Source organism: Quercus suber, unplaced genomic scaffold (assembly GCF_002906115.3).
Source record: "Quercus suber isolate HL8 unplaced genomic scaffold, Cork oak 2.0 scaffold_146, whole genome shotgun sequence".
In the NCBI taxonomy this organism is placed as follows: Eukaryota; Viridiplantae; Streptophyta; class Magnoliopsida; order Fagales; family Fagaceae; genus Quercus; species Quercus suber.
In genome coordinates, this window is record NW_027069607.1 from 354,755 (window position 1) to 367,208 (window position 12,454).

At 33.5% G+C, this 12,454-nt stretch overlaps 1 long non-coding RNA gene across 4 annotated transcripts; it reads left to right on the forward strand.

The window, feature by feature from the left end:
* The first annotated feature begins 4,842 nt into the window (after positions 1-4,842).
* LOC112023953 (uncharacterized) lies at positions 4,843-8,012 on the forward strand. 4 transcript variants are annotated; one of them, XR_010630275.1, is made up of 7 exons: positions 4,843-4,880; positions 5,161-5,215; positions 6,540-6,664; positions 6,747-6,862; positions 7,255-7,351; positions 7,514-7,593; positions 7,758-8,012. It is a non-coding gene; the product is annotated as an uncharacterized LOC112023953 (long non-coding RNA). The 4 variants fall into 4 exon arrangements; XR_010630273.1 differs by having other exon boundaries at positions 7,250-7,351; positions 7,758-8,011; XR_010630274.1 differs by lacking the exon at positions 7,758-8,012 and having other exon boundaries at positions 7,250-7,351; positions 7,514-7,648.
* Positions 8,013-12,454: the final 4,442 nt, after the last annotated feature.

The following is a 12,454-nucleotide window of genomic DNA, read 5'->3' on the forward strand; positions in this document are numbered from 1 at the left end:
CTTGAGTACCCGGTTTAATCCTTTATGTTATTCATCATATATTTATGAAATCCAATTCCATAAATATATACTTTAGTAACTCCTTACTAAAGTGGTTGGGCCCAACACTCTGAATAACTAAACCCATTAAACTTATTTCAAGGGAATATTTTATATCTCCGTTAAGAGATTATGAATTCCATCTTGAGAATATATGTTCCATCAACACTAAATGCGGCTGCCCAACATACTGAGGTTTTGACCATAATTTATAGATCTCACTCCTGATATATCAAAGCAACCTACATCTAATGATCAGGTCCATTATCCTCTCAGGATTTAGAGTTGATGTAAATAGAAGTCGTGAGATTTATTATTCATTTGACAGTCATTAGAATAATAATAAATCTCACGACGGTCCAGTTCAATATGTCTTAACTCTTAAAACATATCAACATATCAACTAGAAGTCTCCACTTCCATGATCAAGACAAATCATCTTAGTTGACATGTTATAGTCTTTGCAAATGAAATGCCCAATTTCATCACCGACTACGAACTAAAATTCTAAGTTTACAAAGAACTTGCGATTTATATCTTCTGTGACTAAATCACATAAATCACATACTATGCATCTCATGGACTAAGATAATGTCCCACTAGTTCATAAATAGTCTCATATAATTAAACAACTTAATTATTCATGATATGCCAATAAATTGGATTTTTAGGGCACAAACCCTAACATGAGTTTGGCCTAGTACCTTCATACTAATGGCGTAGTGCATTTACGAGCTTAACTTGTTTTGTATGCACTTTTATCTGTGTGGAAGAAATCTTGAAAACTATGTGTGATTGTTATAATTATATCTTCAAGCTTGTCATGAATGATTGGTCAATTGTCTTGATGGTCTTGATACTTGCATAGACTTGTACTTATATCTCTTCCCACTTTTTTTTTTTTTTGTTTCTTGTTTTTTTTTTTTTTTTTTTTTTTTTTTTTTTTTTTTTTTTTTTTTTTTTTTTTTTTTGGTGTAAGAACAAAATTATTTTTTTAAAAAGAATTTTTTAAAGGGCATGGTTATTTATTTTGGATAAAATTAGTTAATTGAGCTTAATTTTTTTTTTTTTAAAGTTTTACGGGGGGTAATTTTTGTTGTTAAGCTTTTTCTTTTTTTTGGGCTTGTATATTTTGTTTTAGATTTTTGATCTATAATTTTTTTTTATTTTTTTATTTTTTATGGTGTCACTAAACTTAGGAAAATGCTAGACTACAAATTTTTATTTATTTATTTTTATAAATTATTGATATGATAAGTAGTTACTAGTAAGTAAAAAAATAATGTAAGTGGTGTGCTCATATGCGAACCAATAAGAATTTGTTACCAAAACAGTTTGTAAAAATGTTATAAAAAAGTTTGTGAGCATAACATTACTCTTAAAAGAATCAATGATATTATTAAAGGAAACAAAATGTAATTTTATAGAACAAAATTGCTAAAATTAGTACACAAATATATAATAATATTAAAAACAAAATAGGGGTCCAAGTGTAGTTCTGTCCCTGATAAGCCCAATATTATACATTTAAAGGAAGAAGAGTGAGAAAAAGCAACCTAAAGCTTAAGGCAAAAGCATCATGGGTAGTTCGTTGTTTGTTGTGCTTGAAATGGACCAGAAACTGTTATGAACTAACAGTCATCCATACAGAAAGCTCCAACATGACACTACATGAATTCAGAAAAAGCAACATATTCTCTTTTTCTATTTATTTAATAAGTAAAAAAACAAAAAAAAATTCTAATAATAAATTACAGTATATAATATAATCTAAATTGATATTCAAAATGCAGGGAATCATTATAGCTTGAAGATTATCCATAAAAAATGCACCACGCAAAGCATACTTGGTGCAAAATGGCCTCAGATTGCTTCCTTTGGTCCTTCCCAACTCCTAATGTCTAAGTGCATAAAAAGCCTCTTGCTTCAATTCACACACTTTAGCCAGCTAAAAACAAAACCAAAATAAAAGCAAGAGCAACAAAACACATAATTCACATTTACCAACCACTACAAGAAATTTGTACTATTGAGGCAGGTTTTTTGCAGCGGGTGCAAAAATCGCTACTATATGTCGCATATTGAGGCGTTTTTTTGACCGCTACCTGTACATAGGTCTATTGTGGCGATTTCAATGGACTCCCGCAGTAGCTCTAGTCTTTTGCGACGTCCTACAGTGGGGGACATAGAGACCGCCGCAATATATATGTTTTAACGGCATTAACTTAGATATAGTGGCGACTCCAAAATCCCACCGCAATAAAATATCATTTGCGTAGATACTATGGTGGCGGTAGTAGAAAACTGCCGTAGTATGTCACCTATTGTAGCACTTTTGTGGACGCCGCTATACATCAGCTTTATTGCAGCGTTCAAGTGGACCATTGCTAAAAATTTGGTCTTGCGGTGTACTATAGCGGCAGGTTGATGGAGCGCCGTAATATGTATGTTTAGTGGCGTTATACCTAGATATAGTGGCGCCCATAAACCCGCCACTATAGCTAAGAATTTACCGGCGTTTGTTTGGTCTATAGCAGCGAGTTTTGTGACTGCTGCAATAGACCTTTGAATTGCCCATAATTAGTCCAGTTTTTTTCCCTTCCCCCCCCCCCCCAACCACCTAAATCTATCAATTTAGACCCTAACCTTTTCATTTCTCATCCGATTGTATCCTTCTAAAAAAAGGCACACACACCTCTCTCTCTCACTTTCAAATTAAAATCTCACATCGTTGATCTCAATACCCAAAGATCGATCTTCCACCACCACCATGCATTCTCACTCTCAAACCCTAGATTGAGCCTCTCTTTATTAGTACTCACTGCCACTGCTAGCCGATTGAGGCCCTTTATGATCAATATTTGAATATTAATTTCCCCTAAGTTAGTGGTATCGGGACTATCTATTAAGTTTGACCGGGTTTGACCAACTTAAACTAAACTTTGACTGCGCTTTCTCTGAATCCGACGTTCGATTGTGACCATAATTTACCAAAATTAACTTTTATTTACACTCTTCAAATCCAACAATTAGATTTCAAATCTATGATTGACAGCGTGATAGACATGTGTTGTGTACCTGTATGATTATGTTTTCTAAATCTGACCATTTAATTGGTCTCAAATTTCACCAACACTAATATGTCACCATACTCTTCAATCCAATGATCAAGATTTGAATATGATTTTCACCAAGTTTAGTGGTCTCGGGACCATCTATTAAGTTTGATCGGGTTTAACCAACTTTGACTAAATTTTGACCGCGCTTTCTCTAAATCCTAATCATTTAATTGTGACCATAATTTACCATAATGAACCTTTAATTACACTCTTTAAATCCAACAGTTAGATTTCAAATCTAAGAATGGCACGTGATGAACATGTGTTGTGTACCTATATGACTATATATATTCTCCCAATCTGACCATCCAATTGGTCTCAAATTTTACCAACACCAATATGTCACCATACTCTTCAATCCTAGTGACTAAGATTTGAATATGAATTTCATCAAGTCTAGTGGTATCGGGACCATCTATTAAGTTTGATCGGATTTGACAACTTTGATTAAACTTTGACCGCTCCTTTTTCTAAATCCAATCGTTTAATTTGACCATAATTTACCAGAATGAACCTTTCATTATACTCTTCAAATCCAATGGTTAGATTTCAAATCTAAGTATGGCATGTGATGGACATGTGTTGTGTACGTATATGGTCTATATATATTCTCCCAATCTGTCCATCCAATTGGTCTCAAATTTCACCAACATCAATATGTCACCATACTCTTCAATCCTAATGATCAAGATTCGAATATGAATTTCAGTCAACTAGTGGTATCGAGACCATCTATTAAGTTTGATTAGTTTACAACTGCAACTTTGACCATGCATTTCTCTAAATCCATCGTTTGATTGTGACCATAATTTACTAGAATTAACTTTTCATTATACTCTTCAAATCTAATAGTTAGATTTCAAATCTAAGTATGGCGACTGATGAGACATGTGTTGTGTATTTGTATAGTTATGTTTACTCAATTTGACTATTCAATTGGTCTCAAATTTCATCAACACCAGTATGTCACCATACTCTTCAATCCTATTGATCAAGATTTGAATATAAATTTCACCAAGTATAGTGGTCTCGGGACCATCTATTAAGTTTGACCAGGTTTAACCAACTTTGACTAAACTTTGACCGCGGCTTTATCTAAATCCAACCGTTTGATTGTGACAATAATTTACTAGAATTAACCTTTCATTACACTCTTCAAATCCAATGGTTAGATTTCAAATCTAAGTATGGTGTGTGATGTGTTAGGTTCTAAAGATTTAGGAATTTATGTATTTAGAACTCTAATGTTAATGTTGGCAAACCATGATCAAAACAATATGTTTAGTCTTGTTTAGGCTTGCTAAAGTTGTGTAATTCATGTAAAGTTGGAATCGAGTGGCTGTAGATGTATTGGTGCATTTCGGCCTTGCTCAGATCGATCGAAAGTTAGACTCGATCGATCGAAAATTCGGCCAGAATTATTTTTCTGCAGAATTTCCAACTCAACCTTACCTCATTAAATGTTTAGGGTTTTTGTTTTTGCCCTAGGTATATAAGGCAAAACCCTAGACACGTTTTGAGAGTGACTTTGGTTGTATTGTTGCTCATATTTTGCTATTTGTGTGAATCTCTTGTGAGATCCTTGAGGAGCTTTCCTTCATATAAACTTAGGGTTTTCAAGGTAGAGATTATATCAAAACCTTGATGATCAACTCAGTTGCTGCCATTGAAGCTTAAAAAAANTCACCATACCCATACCCATACCCATTCCGATTTTGCTTAGTAAGTTATTTATTTGATTTTTTGTTTTGATTATTGTGAAATTTTGGGTTTGGATTTGGATACTTAACATTAGGTTATTTATTTAATTTTCAATTTTGATTTTTGTAGAATTTGGGTTCGGATTTTGTGGTGTAATATGTAGATACTTTATTTAATTTCCACTTTTCTCTTACTTTGATTTTCCTGCATCTAGATCTGAAAAATCGAAGTGGGTATTTGACAATATCAAAGACCAACCCTTTTTTCGTGCTTTTGTTTGCTCTGGTTTTGTATTTTTTAGGTAAGGAAGTGATTTGGGTAGAGTTTTCTTCGTTTTGCAATGTCTCCTGCTAAAGGTACATTTCTCCTTCCAACTTATTCTTTTTATTTTAGTATTTGGGTTATTCCAATATTAATCTATGTACGTTTTTCTGAGGTTTCAATCTAGATAAGGTTTAAGTTTTTTGGTTTCTAATTTTTACTATGGTGAGCAATCTGCGATTCTGTTATCCATTATGTGTATTAAAACGAAAAATGGCGTTGCTTTGCTAGCTACGCCACCCTAATCTATCTTGAAAATAATAATTTAACAATGATTTTTGTAGGCATATAAGCATGCTGTTAAAACTTAACAAAACCTTGTCCAGAGCACCTGAGTTTTGCCAAACAATTGGCCATCTAACTCTACTTCATGTTTTCTTCTCAATCATAGTCCATTTTGTTTGTACAGTTGCATTTTGTATTCTTTCAAGACTCTCTGCTTTGCGCAACAATGACTAATCTTTACAAGATGTTAAAATAAACCTGCTCAATTTGTGGTTGGATGTTAGGCACTCCACTTTAGCTATTGTTTGTTCTATGTTTTTGTCACATTCCATGCACTCTAGTGAAGATGCAGGAAGCTAGATGTGGTGTGGAGTGCCAAGGTACCCTTCTGTGGTCGTAGTGGTATAACTTACATATGGTGGGTGCCTTCTCATGGCATCTTTGTTTTACTCTGGTCACCTCATACTTCTTTTGGGGTCCTTCTCACGTTCTCCTATCCTCTTCTTTATAATATTTTTAATTTAGTGTCTATTGCAACATTTTCAAAGTCTGATGTTATATCAATTTATTTTATACCAATTGTGCTATAGAAAATGGAATACTGCATGTTTGTTTGTGTTAGATAGTAAGGGACATGATTCTACCACCCAGCTTTAGGTGGTCTCCACAACTTTCTGGAGTTCATAATCATGAAGTAAGGATATATAGGAGAAATCTTATACATATAGCAAGACATTCAGTAAGTTAGCTTCAGTAGATTGTTTGCTACAGTAAATGATCTGCCCAGAATGTTTTGTTGACAAAACTGAATGTATTATTGTTCTTTCTATAAGACTTCAGCATTTACATGCCACAATAAAAATGGACCATAATTGACAACCGAACCTTTGGCTGTGGATTGAGAGTATCATTTCCATTATGTAATATATGAAGAGAGAAGAATGGGAGAAAATACTAATTATTTGAAAATTTTGATCCTCAAATGAACAAGACACTTTTTCTGTTATTATTTTTATTATGGAGATTCAACTGGCTGGGCTCTCTTGAAACATGGCAGAAAGAGAGTTTGGTATATAAGATTGTGATTTGATGTTGAAATTATTTGAACTTTTGTTGATAATTTTGCTCCTGCAGGAAAATGGACATATTCACCGTTACAAACTCCTTTGATGGGTTGGCCTGGGGTGCAAGGAATTCCAACTACTCCTATTGTAAAGAGAGTTATTAGACTTGATGTTCCTGTGGACAAATATCCAAGTGTAAGTTAATGTGTCCCTGTGGAGTTAAATTTTGACCTTTTCCTTTTCAGTACACAGTAGGTCCTAAAATAAAGCTTGGCAGTACAATTTTGTTGGCCGAATTCTGGGACCACGTGGGAACTCACTGATAAGGGTTGAAGCCATGACAGAATGTAGGGTGTACATAGAGGTCGTGGCGCTGTTAAGGATGCTATAAAGGTATCATGAAATGTTTTAAGAATTCCACATAACATTTGCCTTAAGAGAATTGAAGATGCTCATTTTTTTTTCCACTTGGTCACATATGCTTGCAATACTTTAATGTATTTTAAAAAAATTGAAAAAGAAAATCCTTGATCTTTCATTGTCTTCTTTTTCGTCTACCCATTTTGGGTACTTGGAAAAATGCTCTGTTTTTCTCTATCCAATACCAAAATGTTAGGGTTTTGTGGAGAATCGGGGTTCTTTACCTTTTCATTATGTTCTAATGAAATCTATCTCTTCCTTTGTATTTTCTTAGTTTGAGTCTTTGGTTGTGTTATTATAAAATTATGAGTTTTGTGTGTTCAAGTTGTTCATTTACAATATTCTATTTTTTGTGACTAGGTTAGACTAGCAAAGGTCTTCACAATGTACTTTTTGGGATTCCTTATGGCTTCCAAGTATGTCAATATTTTGCCTGCTAGTAGAAGGAAACTTTTGAATGGGGTAATACTCGTTGACTCCAAAATTTTGAGCGTAAAGCTTCTTCTTCTTGTTGTTGAATATGTCATGTTGATACTTCTTGTTAACTTACTCTGCAACTTAGATTTACCTATCAACAAATTTGAGCACCATAAACTCATTGTTCCCACTATTTGTGTAATGTAGTTGGTCTTTCCACTTTTACTTCCATGTTCGATATTCTCTCAACTTGGTCAAGCTATCACCATTGAGAAAATGCTTGAATGGTAACAATTATACTTTTCAATCTATGATTTCAAAGCACCACAATGATTTTTTTTTTCTTTCTTTCTTTTTAATTACAATTTCATTCGTTTACAAATGGTTGTTTGGACTATGTGGTTTTGCCAAATGGTCTAATTTTGATTTGCTTTCTGGTTGATGGTTTCAGATGCTTGTTGATGATATTGGAGACATGACAATTACTAATGATGGTGCTACAATGTTGAAGATGCTATAATTTTTTGATGGCTTTTTGTGTACAAAGAACCACATTTAAACAACTGCATTTTTTGAAAGTGTTGAAGGATTTGTTTAAATACTTTGGAATTTTGATAATGGTTATAGACAATGTTATGTATTTGATAATATATTTTTATGTTAATATAATGTTAGTTTGGAGACATTTGTGGTGTTATCTAGTTACATTTGTGGTATTGTCTTAATAGAGCTAAAATAATTGCAGGTTATTTGTAATAGATATGTGGGTTTAGAACCTAGGAGGGGAAAAAAAAAAAAAATCGCCTATAGTGGTGGGCAAAAATTGCCATTGAAGGATTAATATTTTAATATAATTGAAGACTTATAGCGGCATTTTTGGCCTGTCGCAATAGTACAGTTTTTTTTTTTTTTTTTTTTTTCAAATAACTAATTGCGAGGGTATAAAGGTTCTCACAAATAGTTGTTAATGACGACTGCTTTCCTTCGCTAAAAATAAGTCGACTTTTCTCGTCATTTGGTAATATATTTGCGATGGTGGATTTGTTCAGTAACAACGGTAGATTGCCCTCGTAAATTATCTATTTGCGAAGGTATGGTCGCAAAATCTCTTTTAACAACAAGAGCAAATACGACGGCCTTCGAGGGCCATATTCTCTCGCTAATAACCTTTTGCGACGATATTTGGATTTTTACGAGGGCATTTTATACAAGACAAACTTCCAAATAGATAAACATAAATATCAACTTACGGTTGTCTATCAATAAGACTAATCTTAATCCAAACTAATTTATTTGAGTAAATTAAACATATCTCTGTCACTACTTATCCTATAATAATTAAAATAAATTAGACACATAACAGATCCTCTGCTGATTACCTCAATGGCAAAAGTGTAATGTGAATGCCAAAATAATTATTCAGATCAATCATGTTGGCAGGCTATTAAAAGAAATCATTACAAAAGAATCTGCACACTTGTTGTTGAATGTTGCTTAGGAAATACAGGGTCTATATACACTTGGTCCATAAACTTGTCAAGGGTTCCTTTACAAAGAGCTAAACAAATTGCATCCTCTTTGTGCATTCCAGAAAAATTGATTGGAAAAACCACCACTATCCCAACAAGCTCCAATTTCATGATTCCAGCATGCAGGAACACTTGCACACACCACACAAAATACACACAAAGAACCACAAAGACCCACAAATACCAAATGCTCAAACAAATATTGAGATAAGGAGACATACCTTGTGAGACGGAGAGTCAGACCGAGACCGATTAAAATTGCCATTGAAGGATTAATATTTTAATATAATTAAAGACTTATAGCGGCATTTTTGGCCTGTCGCAATAGTACAGTTTTTTTTTTTTTTTTTTTTTTTTTTTTTTTTTTTTTTTTGTGTGTAGAGCAAATAACTAATTGCGAGGGTATAAAGGTCTTCACAAATAGTTGTTAACGACGACTGCTTTCCTTCGCTAAAAATAAGTCGACTTTTCTCGTCATTTGGTAATATATTTGCAAGGGCGGATTTGTTCAGTAACGACGGTAGATTTTCCTCGTATATTATCTATTTGCGAAAGTATGGTCGCAAAATCTCTTTTAACAACAAGAGCAAATACGACGGCCTTCGAGGGCCATATACCCTCGCTAATAACCTTTTGCGACGATATTTGGATTTTTGTGAGGGCATTTTATCCTCGCTAGTAGACTATTTTTTTGTAGTAAGTACATATAACAAAGCTAAGCAATACCATGAATTTATTATTTTATTCCAGAATGTGGTATATTATTATTGTTCATAATTAAGTTGCATTTTTAGTTGCTTTGTTTTTAGGTGAAAACATCGTTTTGGTCCCTACATTTTGGGTTCATAGTCAATTTAATCCCTACATTTTGATAGCAGTTAATTTGGTCCCTATTATTGTGAGAGACCATAGGGGTGCTCTCAAAAAAAGATTCGGGTGCTTAAGGCACCTCTCTTTTGGGTAATTGTGTGGAGTCGCCACTTATTTTTTATACAAAAAATAAGAAAAAATAAAATACAATTACATGTCCAAAAATTCCTTGAATGTTATTAATTGACTATGGAAATATAATTACATCATTGTAGAATAACTTTACAAGGCTTTGGTCCTAATACAATTAATTGACTATGGAAATATAATTACATCATTGTAGAATAACTTTACAAGGCTTTGGTCCTAATACAATCTATGTAAAATTATAAAGTTTTGATCCTAGTTACAATCTACCAAAAACAAAAGACAAAACACTAGTCTACCTATTCAAAAACTTAAGTTCGGGGGCTAGGTTACGGAATGGGAAGGTGTTAGACACCTATCCCGCTTAGACAAAGTCTGGTCTTCTAGACTCTAATGACCATTATATACCCTTTTGTATGATGTTGAATGATATGTTGTAACACACATGACAAACACTTGGCAACAATTAATTTAAACAAATTTGTCTTAAATATGCCTTCTTTTCAAAGAAAAATCAGATTTGTTTTTTGTAAAGGGTAAAAAGAAAGATTCTATTAAGAAAAATCAGATCTATTTTTTTGTAAAAAAAATTGAGATTTGATTGGTAAAAATTAGATCTGTTTTTTGTAAAGCGTAAAAAGAAAGATTTTGTTAAGAAAAATCAGATCTGTTTTGAAAAGTAAAAAATGAGATTTTTAAAAGAGGACTCATATTCATAATTCAAATCTATTATGTACACATCACATATTTAAAAAAAAAAAAAAAAAAAACTTTGACCTAACTCTTAATTCATTCTTTGAAATTTCAAAATCTGCAATTTTAATTATAAGAAAAAAACTATTTCAGAAAAATTTTCAAATATGAATTTAATGAAAATACAAATCTGTTTTGTGGTTACAAAAATTCAAATTTGTATTTAATGAAAATATAGATTATTTTTGTGACTAGAAAAAATTTCAGATTTGTATTTAATGAAAATACAGATCTGTTTTGTGACCAGAAAAAATTTCAGATATGTATTTAAAGAAAGTACAGATCTGTTTTGTATAGCCTGTTTTCATTTTGCCTACCCGTGTTTCAATTATTTACACTTTACTCACCCGAACTTCAATCTGTTACCCATCTGTTATTCACCTCACCCTCGGACGTTAGAAAAACACCCTTTTATTAAAAATAAGAACATAATACAGATAAAAAATACGAACCATTGAATCTTTTCCTCACGAACACAAGAACACAACATTTGTAAATATAGTTCAAAATTTTCAGTTACACACATCCAAAACCAATTAAATCCTCTGAATCCATACCAAAAATCACTCTCATTTTTCAAACCCAAACTGTAATAAAAAAAGTTTTAGAACCCAATCATAGATTAAACAGAAAATAGAAACAAACCAAAGATAGAATTTCAATCACAGGCAAATAAAACCATTGTTCATCCTGCCGATGGTGGTGGTCGAGTGTTTTGACCTAAAGTTTGATGGTGGCTTGTACAGCGGCTTGGCTATCGTGGTGGTGGTTGGTAGTGGTGCTAACGGTGGCCATGGAGGTCAACCACCACTAGCAAGCCAAAATCAAATAAAACCCACAACCAAAAAGCCAAAAAAAAAAAAAAAAAAATTGAAACTCATGAAGCAGTCCGATTGCCTTCATCCTCTCTTTCACTCTTGTCCACCCACTCCACCACCACCACTGTCAGAACCCACAACTCAACACCACCACCACTTCACCCACAATCCACAACCACCACAAGCCACAACCCATACCTCTACCATAATCAGATCATTATCAAACCCACAACCCAAAAGCAAAAAAAGAAAAGAAAAAAGAAAACCCATGAAGCAAAGATAGTGGTCGATCTGGGTTTTTACTAAGGTGGCGATGTTGATGTGAGGGGGTGAGCTTGAGAGGGGCGGCCATGGAGTTCATTTGAGAGAGTTTTAGAGATGAGAGAACATGGGTTTAGAGAGAGCTCAGGCCGAGAGCTTAGAGAGACTGGGCTCAGGTTTAGAGTGAGAGAGAGGGCTTGATGTGACTGAGTTCAGGCTGAATCCGACGAGCCCAAAACTCGGCGAATCTGACGGCTCTCCTTGCAGCTCCTCAACCCAGATCATGATCATCTTCAGCTTGCGGGGCAACGACAATGAGGAAGAAGCTAGGAGTGGACATGACGGCGAGTATGAGGCAGCTAATTGGGTTGGGGAGAGAAGCCAAGATCAGAGTAGGATTTGTGTGCTATTCCTTTCACTTTATTCTTATAGAAGTTCTTAAGCAATCAAAACCCTAGCTTTTTGATTTTTGTTATGTTTGCTTTTCTCTAAAAATGGTGTTTTTTTAATGGCAAAAGGAGAGGTGGGTAACGGATGGGTAACGGATTGAAGTTTAGGTGGGCAAAGTGTAAATGATTGAAACACGAGTATGCAAAGTGAAAACGGGTCATACCACAGGTAGGTTTACTGTAATCATCCCATTTTTAAAAATGTTTTGGTGATTATTAGTAGATTTTGAAATCAAAGGAAAAAAAAAAAAAAAAAATACAATCAACTAAAGAACATATCAAAGAAAATTCTAACTAAGCATATACGCATGACAAATATGAATTAAGAACGAGACATAATACAATCAAACATATTAACCAAATTCATGCAATGAACAAACA